Raw genomic sequence first — 14,894 nt, forward strand, 5'->3', positions numbered from 1 at the left:
AGAATCTCCTAGCCTCTCAGGGAATGGAAAAGTCTGAAATGCAAATGCAGTTAAAGAGCCTTGTGGGGAGCTGACCAGCTGAGTACGGAGAGGGTCCCAGAGTTCATCTTGTGTTTCTGTTTCATTGGCCTGGATGTGACCAGATTTCTTCTCCCAAGCATGGTTGAAGCTCCATATACAACAAGGCTCAGAGGCCACATCTGAGAACAAAGTGATGCATGAGGTTCCAGAACCTGAAACCTAAGGGGCTGATGGGTCACAAAGATAATAAACCCATGGGAATGCCCCATGCTCAATGCCTTTTGTGACTTTTAAAAGGTGTCCAAATGTATTCTAGCCTGTGTTGCCCTGCCGGGCTGAGACCAAAGAATGAGGTCACAAACCTAAATGATCATAACGGAATCAGCAAGAATATTTACTACTCAGACAGAGTTAATAGTGTCCCCCCAGATTCACATCCATCTGGAAGTTCCAATGTGACCTTATTTGGAAATAGGATCTTTGCTGATATCAGTAGTTCAGGATCTTGAGATGAAATTGTTCTGGATTTAAGGAGGTACCTAAATCAGATAACTGATGTCCTTACAGGAAGAGGCGAGAACAGTTAGAGACACACAGGGAGGAGAAGGCGTGTGACCACAAGGGCAGAGATTGGAGGGATGCTGCCACAGCTAAGGATGCCTGGGGCCACCAGAAGCTGGAAGAGGCAGGGAGGATTCTTTCTTGGAAAGCATGGTCTTGCCGATCCCTTGATTTGAAGCTCCTGGCCTCCAGGTGGTGAGAAAGTACATTATTTTGTTTGTTTGAAGCCACCAAGTTGATGGCACCTTGTTTTGACAGCTCTAGGAAATGAATACGCCATCACTCAGGTGTCAGATGCCAGAATTGAGATCCATTTTGCATTCTAATCAAAACTGATCAGGTAACGTTTCAAGACTTGCCTCTGCAGGGAATTCCCTTGTCCAGGGGTTAGGACTCTGCGCTTTCACTGCCGAGGGTGCAGGTTCGATCGCTGGTCGGGGGAACTAAGATCTCACAAGCCACACAGCACGGCCAAGACTAAATAAAAAAAAAAAAAAAAAAAAGACTTGCTTCTGCAAAAGTGATTCTCAGGCTGTTGTACTTGATTCTTTTCTCTTCCAGAGACTTGCTTCCCGAAATTTCCCCAGACTTGGCTCCTCTTTAATAAGCTCTCAGCAGAAATGCCATCTCCTTAGAGATGCCGTCCCCAACCTGCTCAGCTAAAGTAGCTCCGTCTGCCCCTCCTCACTCATCGCTCTCCTCACTTTATTACACTGTTTTATTCTCTGCATGGCTATGACTCTTTTAAGAGATTTGCTCCTGGTGGGTCCTCATCCCAGACGTAAAAGTCAATTAGGGAAGGGACTTGGCTGTTTTGTACCCACGGTGGGGCGCTGTCCCCATTGTCTCAGCACCTCCGATGATACCTGGCACAGGTAGGCATGCTGTAAATATTCGTTGAATGAATGAATGAACGAATGAGAGGACCTCACGCTTTAATTCAAGCTTGCAGGGACACCTAGTTCTTGGGGACTGAGGGAAGATGTCCCCATCAATCAGCAGAATCTGTGTTTGGATTTTGGTGACTTCGTGGCACAGCAGGAAACGAACTTGCTAAGGGGCAGAGATGGATGGTGGTGGATTTTAGGGCAGAATGATGCTGCCCTGCATTTTTGCCCCTTGGAGCTCTTCTGTATATTCTCTGGAAGAACGTGGTTTGGACTGAGACACGTGTCATCTCCTTAAGCTAAACTCCCACGAATGAATCCTAAGTAGATGGAAGAAGTTTCCATGCTTCACCTGTAGCCTCCACTCACTGTGGGTCCTGAAGCTCCCCAATATTGCTGAAGGGGAATTTTAAAGGAGAGCGTCATGCCTCTCAACGGGCAGTTATGAGCACCCAGAGGAAATGGGAAGTATGCGAGCTTACGGCCAGGGCTGTGGGACCAGGACCTAAGGGAGGACCTCGGGCTCTCAACACAACCCAGTTCTAATTGTGCCTTGACCACTGACAAGCTGAGGGATCTTGTCCTGTGCCTTCCCTTCTCTGGGTGCATTTTCGTGTATGCATTCCTTCAACGGATTTTTTTAAAAAAATATTTACTTATTTATTTGGTTGTGTGGGGTCTTAGTTGCAGCAGGCAGGCTCCTTAGTTGCGGCATGAATGTGGGATCTAGTTTCCTTACCAGGGATCGAACCCGGGCCCCCTGCATTGGGAGTGCGGAATCTTAACCACTGCGCCACCAGGGAAGTTCCTCAACGGATGTTTCTTGAGCCCTTACTATGTACCAGGAAGCATCTAGGTGTGAAGGAGTTAAAGATGAACAAAACGAAGTCCCTACTCTCACGGAGAGCCTATTCTTTTTTTTTTTTTTTTTGCGGTACGCGGGCCTCTCACTGTTGTGGCCTCTCCCATTGCGGAGCACAGGCTCCGGACTCGCAGGCTCAGTGGCCACGGCTCACGGGCCTAGCTGCTCCGCGGCATGTGGGATCTTCCCGGACTGGGGCACGAACCTATGTCCCCTGCATCGGCAGGCGGACTCCCAACCACTGCGCCACCAGGGAAGCCCGGAGAGCCTATTCTTTTAGGGCGTGAACCATCAACAGATGAATGGATAGAAAATGTGGTTCTCATAGTGGTAAGAGCTCTGAAACAAATAGCACAGAGAGAGAGGCTTGCGAGGGAAGGGGTAGGATTTACTGCTGTAAATAAGGGGCAGCAAAGCCCTCTCTGAGGAGTGAGCTGTTTGTGTAGAGGCTGGAAATAATATATTATGTATATTATTTAAAATATACATTTTAAAATAATGTACATTTTTAAAATAAGTCACTCTATGTGAGTTACTCTTTGCATACAATGATATGATTTTTTTGCTTTAATTTCCTCTTTTTAATTTAAAAATTTTTTGTTTTTTTTGTCTTGGTACAATGATATGTTTCTGATGAATTTCCTTACTAGTATAAATAGATCTGTCTCTCCTTTTTTCTTTTCACCTGCAGCATAGTATTTTAGAGTATAGTTGTACCAACATGTATTCGGATTTCTCCTATTGATAATCATTTAGGTTGTTTCTGTTTTCAATTTTTTGGCTGCTACAGTGCAGTCTTGTTAAGCCCTATCTGATGGGGGCAGAAAATTGGCTGAAGGGTGGCACTTTGACACTTGGGCTGGAAGGATTCTCAGGTCTACTCTGGGTTCAACGGAAAGAACTCTAGGATTGATAAGCAATCCTGACCTCGTCCGCAGGAAGTGAGCAATGATGCTTCTGGCACCGTGTGTCTGCCATGCTGTTCCTGCATCCGCTTCTGGGATCGACCCACTTCCCTGTCCCTCAATGAACGTTCAGAATCATGACTTCAAAGGCAGCCAGTGATCATCAACAACCATAAGAAAGTCTTACCTTTAGTGGTGTGGCTGAATTCTGTGTGTCAAACAAGAAATAGGTTTTCATATATTTGGAATTTATTTTACTTTAACTCTCACTCCAAAAGACCACTGAGATGCTGCCTGCATCTCTGCTGCAAAGCAAGCTGGTCAGTGATTTTTTGAGGCCGTCTAGCATCTAGTGGTCTATCTGCTGTTTGGGGGAGGGTTTCCAGAATAAACTTCAAGCAGGTGGTGCTTTTATGTTCTCCTGTAAACCAGAATGAGTGAGGTGCTCTGCAAACAGCTGTTATCTCAGTTATATAAAAATGATTTCACAGCTGAAAGGAGCAATTGTAAAATGTCAAGGAGCGTGGATGTCCGCTGGGTACACCGAGCACATGACCAGAAATAACCACCTTTGTCCGACAAGATTAAACACTGTGCACTTTCTAAGTGCTCTTTTATGCGTGTGTTCAAGAGTGGGTGGCCACACTTCAAATCTTCCAACAGTATCCAACTCTCTACAGCTAAGTATTGCCTCAGTATATGAGCCCTAATTGTATTCAGTAAACTTATTATGTCAATGTGCGCATAATAAGGTTTAGATGTTTTGTCATTTCCTAGCACACATCAAAATAGAAAAGCATAAAAGGATTTTTCCCAGAGAATGAACTGGATTCAGCAAAGTGGAGAAGACAGACAAAAACCAGGAAGGTGTGGGGCGTGTTGATCTGCCTGTATTCAGACAAACCTTTGCTAACACATATTTTTTCAAGGTGGAAGAGGGAAAACAAAGCCAGTTTCAAGCATTGAGGAAAGAAATTGGTCGTTGTTGGTCTGTCTTAGTCAGTGATAGATTCTGGGTATTTCTATGGCAGGAATGTGACGTGACACATTTTTGGAGCTTTTATTGATACTATATATTAATACTGATGGGGAACTCTATTCAATATCCTGAGATAAAACATCATGGAAAAGAATGTAAAAAACAAGGTATGTATATGTAGAACTGAATCACTTTGCTGGACAGCAGAAACTAACACAACACTGTAAATTGACTACATTCCAATAAAAAATATTTATATGTTCAAAAAATCGCCACTGAGTGACACATCCTTTCAACATTTGTGTTTGTAAATGGAGTTTTATTGGCATACAGCCACGACCATTTATTCTCTATGCTACTTTTACACTACAACACAGAGTAGCTGGGAGAGAGATGGTGGGGCCCCAAGTCTAAATTATTTTCTAACTGGCTCATTATGGAGAAAAGTTTGCTGACCTCTGATAACCTGTACAGTAAGTCCCTATATCTGAACCTTCAAGTTGTGAACTTTCAAAGATGCGTACGTGCGTGCGCATGTCCAATCACGTAAGCTAGTTCACGTGTCTGGTGTACATTGTCACATACGTGCATCCTCTACAAGTGGTTGTGCTTTTGTGTCCTTTACGATGCAGTGCTGTATAGACTACAGCAGTACAGTACCTTTATTTCAAGCCCAGGATGTCCGGACGCAAGTATAAAAGCAGTGGTGATGTAGCTGGTACTACTGTACTTTTTAAGGTCCTGTACTGTAAGATTAAAAATGTTTTCTTTATTTCTTGTGTTTGTTTTTTATGTATTATTTGTGTGAAAAGTATTATAAACCTATTACAGTACAGTACTACGTAGCCGATTGTGTTAGTTGGGTACCTAGGCTAACTTGGTTGGGCTTACGAACTAATTGGACTTATGAATGTCCTCTCAGAATGGAACTTGTTTGTGTGTAGGGGACTTACTGTCCTCAGCTGCCTAGATTCAACCCCAGCTCTCCATTTACTAGCTCCGTGACCTTAGGGAACCTACACAGGCTCTGGAGCCTTGGTTTCTAAACAGGGTAAAATAATTCCTACTAGAATATCCCCACTGGTGTATTTGGGGGATTAAATGTGGTAATTCAGGCATAGCTCTTGGCAAAATGACCAATATGCAGGGAGAACACGGTTAATTTATAATGAAATTACTTGCATTATTAATTCTGTGTGCTCATAAAGGAGGGGGGGCCTGTCAAGATATTTATCAGCAAAGATTCCAGAGCTTGGACCAATCAGAAATGGCCGCAGCCCACAGCCTGTGGCACAGCTGTGACCGCGGCTGCTGGTTCTGCAACAGCCCTGCCCAGGAGAGATGCAGAGAAAGATTGCAAAACACTTTCAATCACAGTGTGCTCCAGAGCCTGGTAAACGTCTTTCATGGTCTTAATTTTGAAACTGAGCAGGACCGTACGGGACCTTCCCGGGACAGCCCCCTGTGTCTCCTGTCTGCCTATTGTTTGTAGAAAACCTTTAGCCTCCTTTAGGCTTCCCCTAGTTCCAAAGAGCAAATTTAATCCGAGAAATGAGAAAGTGCAGAAATGAAGGAAAACAGTCAAGCAAGACAAAATAATAATGGTTTAGCCATAAAACAAAGTCAAGGACCTTTAGTTCCTCCTCAGGGGCTACAGATACTATTCGGAGCCGTATCCTCAAGTTGTTTTGCAGGTACTGAAACCCGCACCAGGTGGAAGAAGTTAACTGCATGCTGCCCACAAGCATGGAGACCCCAGACCGGGTGGAACCAGAAGGTTGATGATGTTGACTCCTAATGACCTCACCACTGACCAATCAGAATAGTGTCTATGAGCTGATCAGGTACCCGGCAACCCTCTGCTTCACACTGTCTTTAAAAACCTTTCCCTAGATAAACAACGAGGACCTACTGTACAGCACAGGGCACGGTATTCAATATCTTGTAATAACCTATAATGGAAAAGAATCTGAAAAAGCATGTATATGTATAACTGAATGACTTTGCTGAACATCTGAAACATTGTAAATCAACTATACTTCAATTTAAGAGAGAAAAAAAGAAGCAATTAAAAAAAAAAAGAATAAACACCTTCCCTGAAAGCCATCGGGCGTTTGGGTCTTTTGAGCATGAGCTGCTTGTGCTCCTTGATTGGCCTCATGTTGGACGCCCTGAAGTAGTCGCTGTGCTTTCCTTCACCACCACCCTGTGACGGTAGGTTGGCTCTACTGTGCGTGGGCGAGCGGACCCTAGCTGGGTTCCCTAACAATTTTACAAACTGTCCAGATGACAGTTTTAACTGTGCTTGCTTTATCCCATTTCTAGCTTGTGGATAGATGGGGACTAACGCATTTTTCACTGGCGTGTTAGCACTTATATTAAAATAATGCTTTATTATAAAAAATTCTAAATAACATCACAAGGTGAGACCCAAAATTCTCTCAGATTAAAGCACCCTAAAACTATTAGTCGTATTAGCAAGTTATCATTTCCATAATTTGACTACATAGGGCTACAAGGAGATAGATATGAATGCATAGAGGGAAGGATATAATATATGTTTTTTGTTGTTGTTCTGTTTTGCAGTACGTGGGCTTCTCACTGTTGCCTCTCCCGTTGCGGAGCACAGGCTCCGGACGCGCCGGCTCAGCGGCCAGGGCTCACGGGCCCAGCCGCTCCGCGGCATGTGGGATCTTCCCAGACCGGGGCACGAACCCGCGTCCCCTGCATCGGCAGGCGGACTCTCAACCACTGCGCCACCAGGGAAGCCCAATGCCAGTCTTTTCAATCTCCCCAGAAACATCTCTTCTGGAAAATTGTTCCTTTGTCTGATGAGGCAGCCTATTCATAGATGATGATTGTAAACTTCTCTTCTCACTGATGGTTGCCAAGGGGGAGGGGGTTGGGAGAGGGATGGTGTGGGAGTTCGGGGTCAGCAGATGTAAGCTTTTATATATAGAGTGGATGAACAACAAGGTCCTACCGTAGAGCACAGGGAAGTATATTCAATATCCTGTGATAAGCCATAATGGAAAAGAATATAAAAAAGAGAAACTAACGTGTATATATATGTATAACTGAATCACTTTGCTGTACAACAGTAATTAACAAGACATTGTAAATCAGCTATTCTTCAATAAAAACACGTAAAGTTCTCTTCTCTCTCTTGGGGAGGGGAGCTTGGAGAGAGAGGCAGTAACTCAGCCCAATGAAACCTAATGGAACAGAACACGGTCTGATTCCTGGGAGATCTGTGCAGCCACTCTGGGATTTTACAGCCACATTTGACTTGCCCTGTGGGGTCCCCTCTAGGGCTGCTCAAAATTCCCAGCTGAGAGACAGTCACGTAAAACCAGGCTGGCTTCTGCAGGGAGATGAGATGGGTCTGGTTACAGAAGAGACTCCTGTTTCCTGGTAGCTTGGTCTCTGCTGGGGACATGAGGGGCGGGTGCTCAGAACAGTGTCCCTCAAGGTGTTCTGAAATGCATCCATCTTTGCTACAAGGTGTTGACTGCACTGTATAACGAGATGTCAAAGTTCAAATGCATCATTTACCAAGGAGAATGACATCAATCTGATTTCTTAAAGTATAAAGGAACAGGAAAGCTCAAATAGGCAAACACGGGGGCTGGCTAGTTCCTCTTGTTCACTGGCGTTTCCATTTTGCCTTCTGTGCTGAGACTGCCATAGGTCAGCGTTTAAAATAACATTTCTCCAGGCAACCAGGCTTGTAATCTCAGTGAAGGACAAGTACGGGCATGAGAGGAAATAGGAAGTAAGGAGACAGAGACCTGGAGAACATAACCACTTGTTTCCATGTGTGACCCAAGACTGTTGGTTCCTCCAAGGGCTTTCAAAACAAATCTGAAATCTATTATTGAGCTGTTGTTCTTATTTTTTTAATAATCCTTTTTTTCTTTTTAAAAATATTTATTTTATTTATTAATTTTATTTATATATTTATTTTTTGGGCTGTATCGGGTCTTAGTTGCGGCACGCTGTCCCTTTGTTGTGGCATGCAGGCTTCTCTCTAGTTGTGGCACGCGGGCTCCAGAGGGCGTGGGTGCTGTAGTTTGAGGCACGTGGGGTCCCTTGTTGAGGCCCGAGAGCTCAGTAGTTATGGCACGTGGGCTTAGTTGCCCCGCGGCACGTGGGATCTTAATTCCTAGACCAGGGATCAAACCCGCGTCCCCTGCATTAGAAGGCAGATTCTTTACCACTGGACCACCAGGGACGTCCCGAGCTATTGTTTTTAATGTGAAACATTCCCATTATTAAATGTGACTTCTGCCAATAAACAAACACAAACATCCATGAGTGGCCAGTTTTGCAAACTGTTAAGTGTGGTTATTTTTTCCATTTCTGTACCATGCACATCACCCATCATGACACTTGGTGTGAGGGACCATGTTGATATCACTGTGATTTTCTGGCAAAGCCCTTGGGCCACTGCTGCATCGCCCTGCTAAGCTATTTATAAAATCACGTACAACAAAAGGCCAAGGGTGGCTGAGACAGTTAGGTCCTCTAGTGCATTAGTTTTTAAACTCTACCACATTTACCGAAACTTAGTGGCTTAAAACATGACTATATCATTTTGCTGTTTTTCAGGTCAAAGATTTGAAAATGGGTCTTAACAGGCTAAAACCAAGGTGGTGACAAGGCTGTGTTTCTGGAGGTTCTAGGGGAGCATCTGCTTCCCTTTCATTCAGGTAGTTGCAGAATTCAGCTCTTGAAGGTTGTAAGAAAGGCTTCATTTATACTTAAAGGAGCAGGGCTGTGGCTGGTTGTTGCTAACTTCTTGGTGCAGGAATCCTTTGTTCTTGTAGCTGTACACATAGGTCAGGTCAAGACAGATGTTCTTGTAAACCTCCAACAAGACAAATGTTATTCTCCGTTCTGAAACTTTTACCCCTGTATGAATGAGAAAATGTTATGCCTTTAAAGGTCAGAGCCTTGAGAATGGGCTCTCCTGAGTATTTCAGGCTCTAGGCAACATTCTTGTAGCAAAAGCAATAGAATACAAAAGTTAAAGTTAAAGAAATGAATCCAATATGGAGTCAGATTTGTTTTTCCCTATTACAAGACTCCTTCTCAAGGGGAGACCCTGACCACTAGCTCAGGTGTCTCTGTGACCTGAGTTGACATGAAAGTCAAGCACCTGTGTGTTCTGGACTGGACTATGTAGAAATAAAGCACCAATGGTCAGTCACGTTTACGTTCAGGGCATCCCCTTTAAAGTTGCCTTCAACCAACAGAAAATGAAGAGCCCCATGGAAGATTCTAAGAAGAAACCCTTCTGAGATGTGCACAGAAAGTCACTACATGCGAGACACTTTGGCAACTGCTGTGACATATTGGGTATCATTGTGGGTCTTTAAAAAAATGCTCGCTGTGATAACAAGCAGCCTGTTGGAACAGCTGCCAGGAAATGTTAAGGTTAATCTCCTTTATTAATGAAGATGAACGCATCTCTGAGTGCCTGCCTCCCTGGCTCTATGGCACTAGAGACGAGGAAGTTCTGTGTCCTGTGCCCATCTGAACTTGAGATCAGTCTTCCTTTCAGACCCTGCTGTGTGAGTTAAGGATTTCTTTGTCAAGTTGCTTATTCACAGTGTTTAGGAGGGAGGGTTAGGGTTTTTTGTCCCATTGAAGAGAGAAGTTGGAAAAGGATGCTAGCAGCCCCCTCCTTGCCCCATACTCCATGCTCTGGAGAAAAGTGGCACAAAGCTTCTGAATCTTCCAGAGACACTGATCAGTCATCACCCTCATCTAAAGGATCATGGGAAAGGCAGACAGGATGGGGGATGCCAAGCACTGTGCTGGGAGACACATTTTATGTTTCTCTCCTTGGCTGAATTGGTACATGATTGGGGGCACATTTCTCAACCTCACAGTTTTCATTTCCTCTGTGAGAAACTGAATTTCTACCAAGTTTATCAACTAACCATTTAGCAAATCGTCTCATACAGAGCAGAGTTCTATCAATTATAGGGTAAGGATCCGCAGAATAGGAAGTAGCCCACAGACCTACTGGTGCCTAAAGATCGATAATGTTAACCCCTGTTACCTCGCCATCACCCAATCAGAGAATTGTGCATGGGCCGATCACGTACCCTGGGACTCCCCCTCCGTCACCTAGCCTTTAAAAATTCTTCCTGAAACCCATCAGGGAGTTCGGGTCTCTTGAGCACTAGCTGCCCAAACTCCTTATTTCATACCTGCAGTAGATCCTGCCCCTTCCTTCACGACAACCAGGTGTCAGTAGTTTGGCTTTACTGCACTTAGGCAAGCAGACCCAAGTTTCGTTCCGTAACATCAACACTGCCTGATGTTGCAATCTGAATTTTTTTGAACTTGATGGCTTAAAAACAAAACAACTGCAATCTTAGACCCTTAGCAGCTCCAGTTTTCACTGGCTTGCTATGAAAAATTTAGACTTTACAATTCCAAATTAGGGTTCATCGTTTGCATTACAGAAGGACTGTTTCCTTTGAAAAAAAGAGATTCAGCCTTAGATCCAGTTCTAAGAGACAGCTGTTGTGCATTCAACTCTTTAAGGACAGAGTTTGAAGCATTTAGTATTTGATCTGAATGAAAGAAGAAGGGGCAAGGGAACATGCATTTAAAATGTGAGAAGTTTATAAGAAGTGAAGAGGAGGCCAGCAGTACTTTCATTAAGAAAGTAAGAGCTTCTTAATGAACATGCATGCGTCAAACCGATCTTACATGCCAGGCGCTGCACATTTTGTATTAAAAGGTTTGATGCTGAGGATGTTGGGGGGTGTTCTTGCCGTACTTTGAAAGAGAATTAGATCCTTACTTGAAACTAGTGCCTAAAACCTGAGGCCAGTGGAGACATCAGATACTGATAGATATGCTGAAAAAGCAAAAGGAAACGAGTTATGTCTAGGAAAATGATAGTTTGCCAAGGGAAGTCAGGTGAGTGGTCAGGAACAGCTTCTCTGGCAGGTGGCCTTTGAATCAAGACTAAAATGAAGACAGTCATGCTATAACCTGGGGGAGAATCTTGTGGAGAGTGGAACCAGCCAAGGCGAATACCCTGCCTCATGCACATGAGGACAACGGAAAGCCAAGGTGGCTGATGCAGGGGGAGGGGTGGGCATGAGTGTGGACGGTGTGCTGGGCAGGGAGCAGATGAGAGAGACCTTGTGGGCTGCGGTCATGAATCTAGATTTACTCTAAGCAAAAGGAGCATCTGGGGAGCAGCCTTATGGAGAGCCTAAAAATTCCTTCACCCTTTTCTACGTGATACCGTTGTCCAACAGAACAAATAGTGGCATGAGAGCGTGTACACATGGGCACGTACTGTTGTGGCCTGGAACGAGGGCAGTGATGCCAGTACTAATTTGCAGGGGTACAAGCAAAAATACTCAATGAGTGCACATTCCAACCCTGAATATAAGACCTCTTCTTCTTATGAAAATCTATGATGTTTTCAAATACTATCAGCTTAGCCCTGGCTGGGACCACAGAGCACAGCCGGTCTCTGTTGTGATCATCATGACCAGCCCTGGATAAGCCCATCCTCAAAGGGGAAGGTGCTGCAGAAACTCATTTCTTGAGTCAGAGGAAACACGAGGACAGATCTGACCTCAGGGCTCTGCATTCCATGTTTCAGAAGCTAACATGGATGTCTGCCCACAGTAGCTATGGTGGGAGAGGACATGTGGACTTATCCAGGGTAGATCCAAGGATGAGCAAGTGACAGTGTCTTTCCAGAAGCAAATGATGGGATAAAGAGTCCCAGGTGGTTGCAGAGGTATGACTGTATGTAGACAGGGGTGCTCTTGCCTTGGCAGGATTATACTTAACAAGCTGTGTGACTTTGAATAAACCAGGCAACGTCTCTGATCCTCAGTGGGCTCACCTAGTAATTACAATAGCACTTTCCCTACCTGCCTCCCAGGGTTGTTGTTGGACCCATAGATGTGAGGGTAGTTTGACAGGTATGACATGTGGAAATGAAGGCATGGTTCTTATTAGAAGGTGGGAGGTGAGTGGAGGTATAAATGGGTCAGGGAATGGGTGGTAGCTGTTTGTGCATGCGGGTCCAGTGGTGTGCACTCACAGAAAACCAAATGAAACTGACTTTCTAAATGAAGATTCCATTTTAAATTAGACAGTGACTGAACTGGTGCCAGTACTTGTTAAGAGGGTTTCCCTGTGTTTGCTGGCAAATTGGATCAGGGGCTGACTGATATTTGAACAATTGACAACACTTTGGAGCCCGTCAGAAGCTCGGAGGGTGAATTCCAGCCCTGTCACTCTCTGACTTTGTGGCTTTGGGCAGCACGCCCAGCAGATCTATCTTCAACATCCCCATAGGAAATGGGATAGTGAGATCTCTGGTGGGGCATGGGGGGGCGTGATGCAGTGTCGGTTAAAGGTCTGTCCTTGGGCAGAAACCTTTGGGTGGCAAATGATGGTATTACCAAGTCCAAGCTCATACTGTTCACCACACAACAGGCCAATAAGTCAAGCAATGAGGTGTTGGGGGCAAGGAATAGTGACTTTATTTGGAAAGCCAGCAGACAGAGAAGATGGTGGACTAGTGTCCCAAAGAACCTTCAATGACTTAGAATTCAGGCTTCTTTTATACTAAGAGGGAACGGGGTGTGGCTGGTTGTTGCTAACTTCCGGGTGCCAGCCAGACCTGGAGGGGATGTGATAATCCTTTGTTCTTGCAGCTGTCCATGTAGGTCAGGTCAAGATAGATGTTCTTGTAAATCTCCAGCAAGACAAGCGTTATTCTCTGTTCTGCAACTTTTTGTCTCTATATGAATGGAAAGTGCTATACTTTTACCAGTCAAGCCTGAGAGGCAGCGCCTTGAGAGTGGGTTATCCTGTATATTTCAGGCTCTAGGCAACATTCTTTTGCAAAAGGTGCAGAGCCAGCATGACTCAGCACAGGCAAGAGGGCACAAGGGTTAAAGCTAAAGGAATAGATCCCATATGGATCAGCTTTTCTCTTCTCTGTTACAATAAGAAACCCATTCTGATTGGATAAATGGAGCCACACGCTGTTCTTGAACCAATCACAAAGGGCCAGAATAATTCCAGGCTCTGATTGATTGGGGATCTGGATCCCAAACCCCACTTTTGGAGCTGGGTCCATGGTGACCAAGTCCTTGAGGCTGAAGGAAATCAGGGTAAATTGGGGGACAGTGTTTCTCTGACCTGCCCACACTCATCTAAATGTGGACGTTGCCCCTTCTCCTGAAATAATGTCACCCACCTTCTTCCTCTCTGTGGAGTTTATAACACAACACTTTTAGCAGCACTGGTGAAATCCATTTCCAATTTTCATCTTCACAAATGAAAATAGAGATTATGTTCACTAAGGGAGTCTGTGAGATTCCAGAACGTCACACAGTCGACACGGTATCTTCATTTCTTTTCTTTGGTCACGGTCCACATGCCTTCTCAAGGCATAAACCAACTCCTTAAAGTATTAAGTGAGGGCATGGATTTTTTTCTTCCTTTCTGGTAGCCAGATAAACTTAGATCAGATATCTATATCTGCTTGTCTGCCCCTCCCTTTTTGCCAAATGGAATTTAGAGGCGTTCATGTCTGTGAGCCTCAAACCTTGCCTTATAAAAGTATCTCATTTATATATATATATTTAACATCTTTATTGGAGTATAATTGCTTTACAATGGTGTGCTAGTTTCTGCTTTATAACAAAGTGAATCAGTTATACATATACACATGTTCCCATATCCCCTCCCTCTTGCGTCTCCCTCTCTCCCACCCTCCCTATCCCACCCCTCTAGGTGGTCACAAAGCACCGAGCTGATCTCCCTGTGCTATGCGGCTGCTTCCCACTAGCTATCTATTTTACGTTTGGTAGTGTATATATGTCCATGGCCATGGCACTCTCTCGCTTTGTCACAGCTTACCCTTCCCCCTCCCCGTGTCCTCAAGTCCATGCTCTAGTAGGTCTGTGTCTTTATTCCCATCTTACTCCTAGGTTCTTCATGACCCTTTTTTTTTCTTAGATTCCATATATATGTGTTAGCATACGGTATTTGTCTTTCTCTTTCTGACTTACTTCACTCTGTATGACAGACTCTAGGTCCATCCACCTCACCACAAATAACTCAACTTCGTTTCTTTTTATGGCTAATATTCCATTGTATATATGTGCCACATCTTCTTTATCCATTCATCTGTTGATGGACACTTAGGTTGCTTCCATGTCCTGGCTATTGTAAATAGAGCTGCAATGAACATTTTGGTACATGACTCTTTTGAATTATGGTTTTCTCAGGGTATATGCCTAGTAGTGGGATTGCTGGGTCGTATGGTAGTTCTATTTGTAGTTTTTTAAGGAACCTCCATACTGTTCTCCATAGTGGCTGTATCAATTTACATTCCCACCAACAGTGCAAGAGGATTCCCTTTTCTCCACACCCTCTCCAGAATATATTGTTTGTAGATTTTTTAATGATGGCCATTCTGACTGGTGTGAGGTGACACCTCATTGCAGTTTTGATTTGCATTTCTCTAATGATTAGTGATGTTGAGCATCCTTTCATGTGTTTGTTGGCAATCTGTATGTCTTCTTTGGAGAAATGTCTATTTAGGTCTTCTGCCCATTGTTGGATTGGGTTGTATGTTTTTTTGTTACTGAGCTCCATGAGCTGCTTGTAAA

The sequence above is a fragment of the Monodon monoceros genome, unplaced genomic scaffold, assembly GCF_005190385.1.
Source record: "Monodon monoceros isolate NGI ecotype Baffin Bay Population unplaced genomic scaffold, NGI_Narwhal_1 Super_Scaffold_1, whole genome shotgun sequence".
In the NCBI taxonomy this organism is placed as follows: Eukaryota; Metazoa; Chordata; class Mammalia; order Artiodactyla; family Monodontidae; genus Monodon; species Monodon monoceros.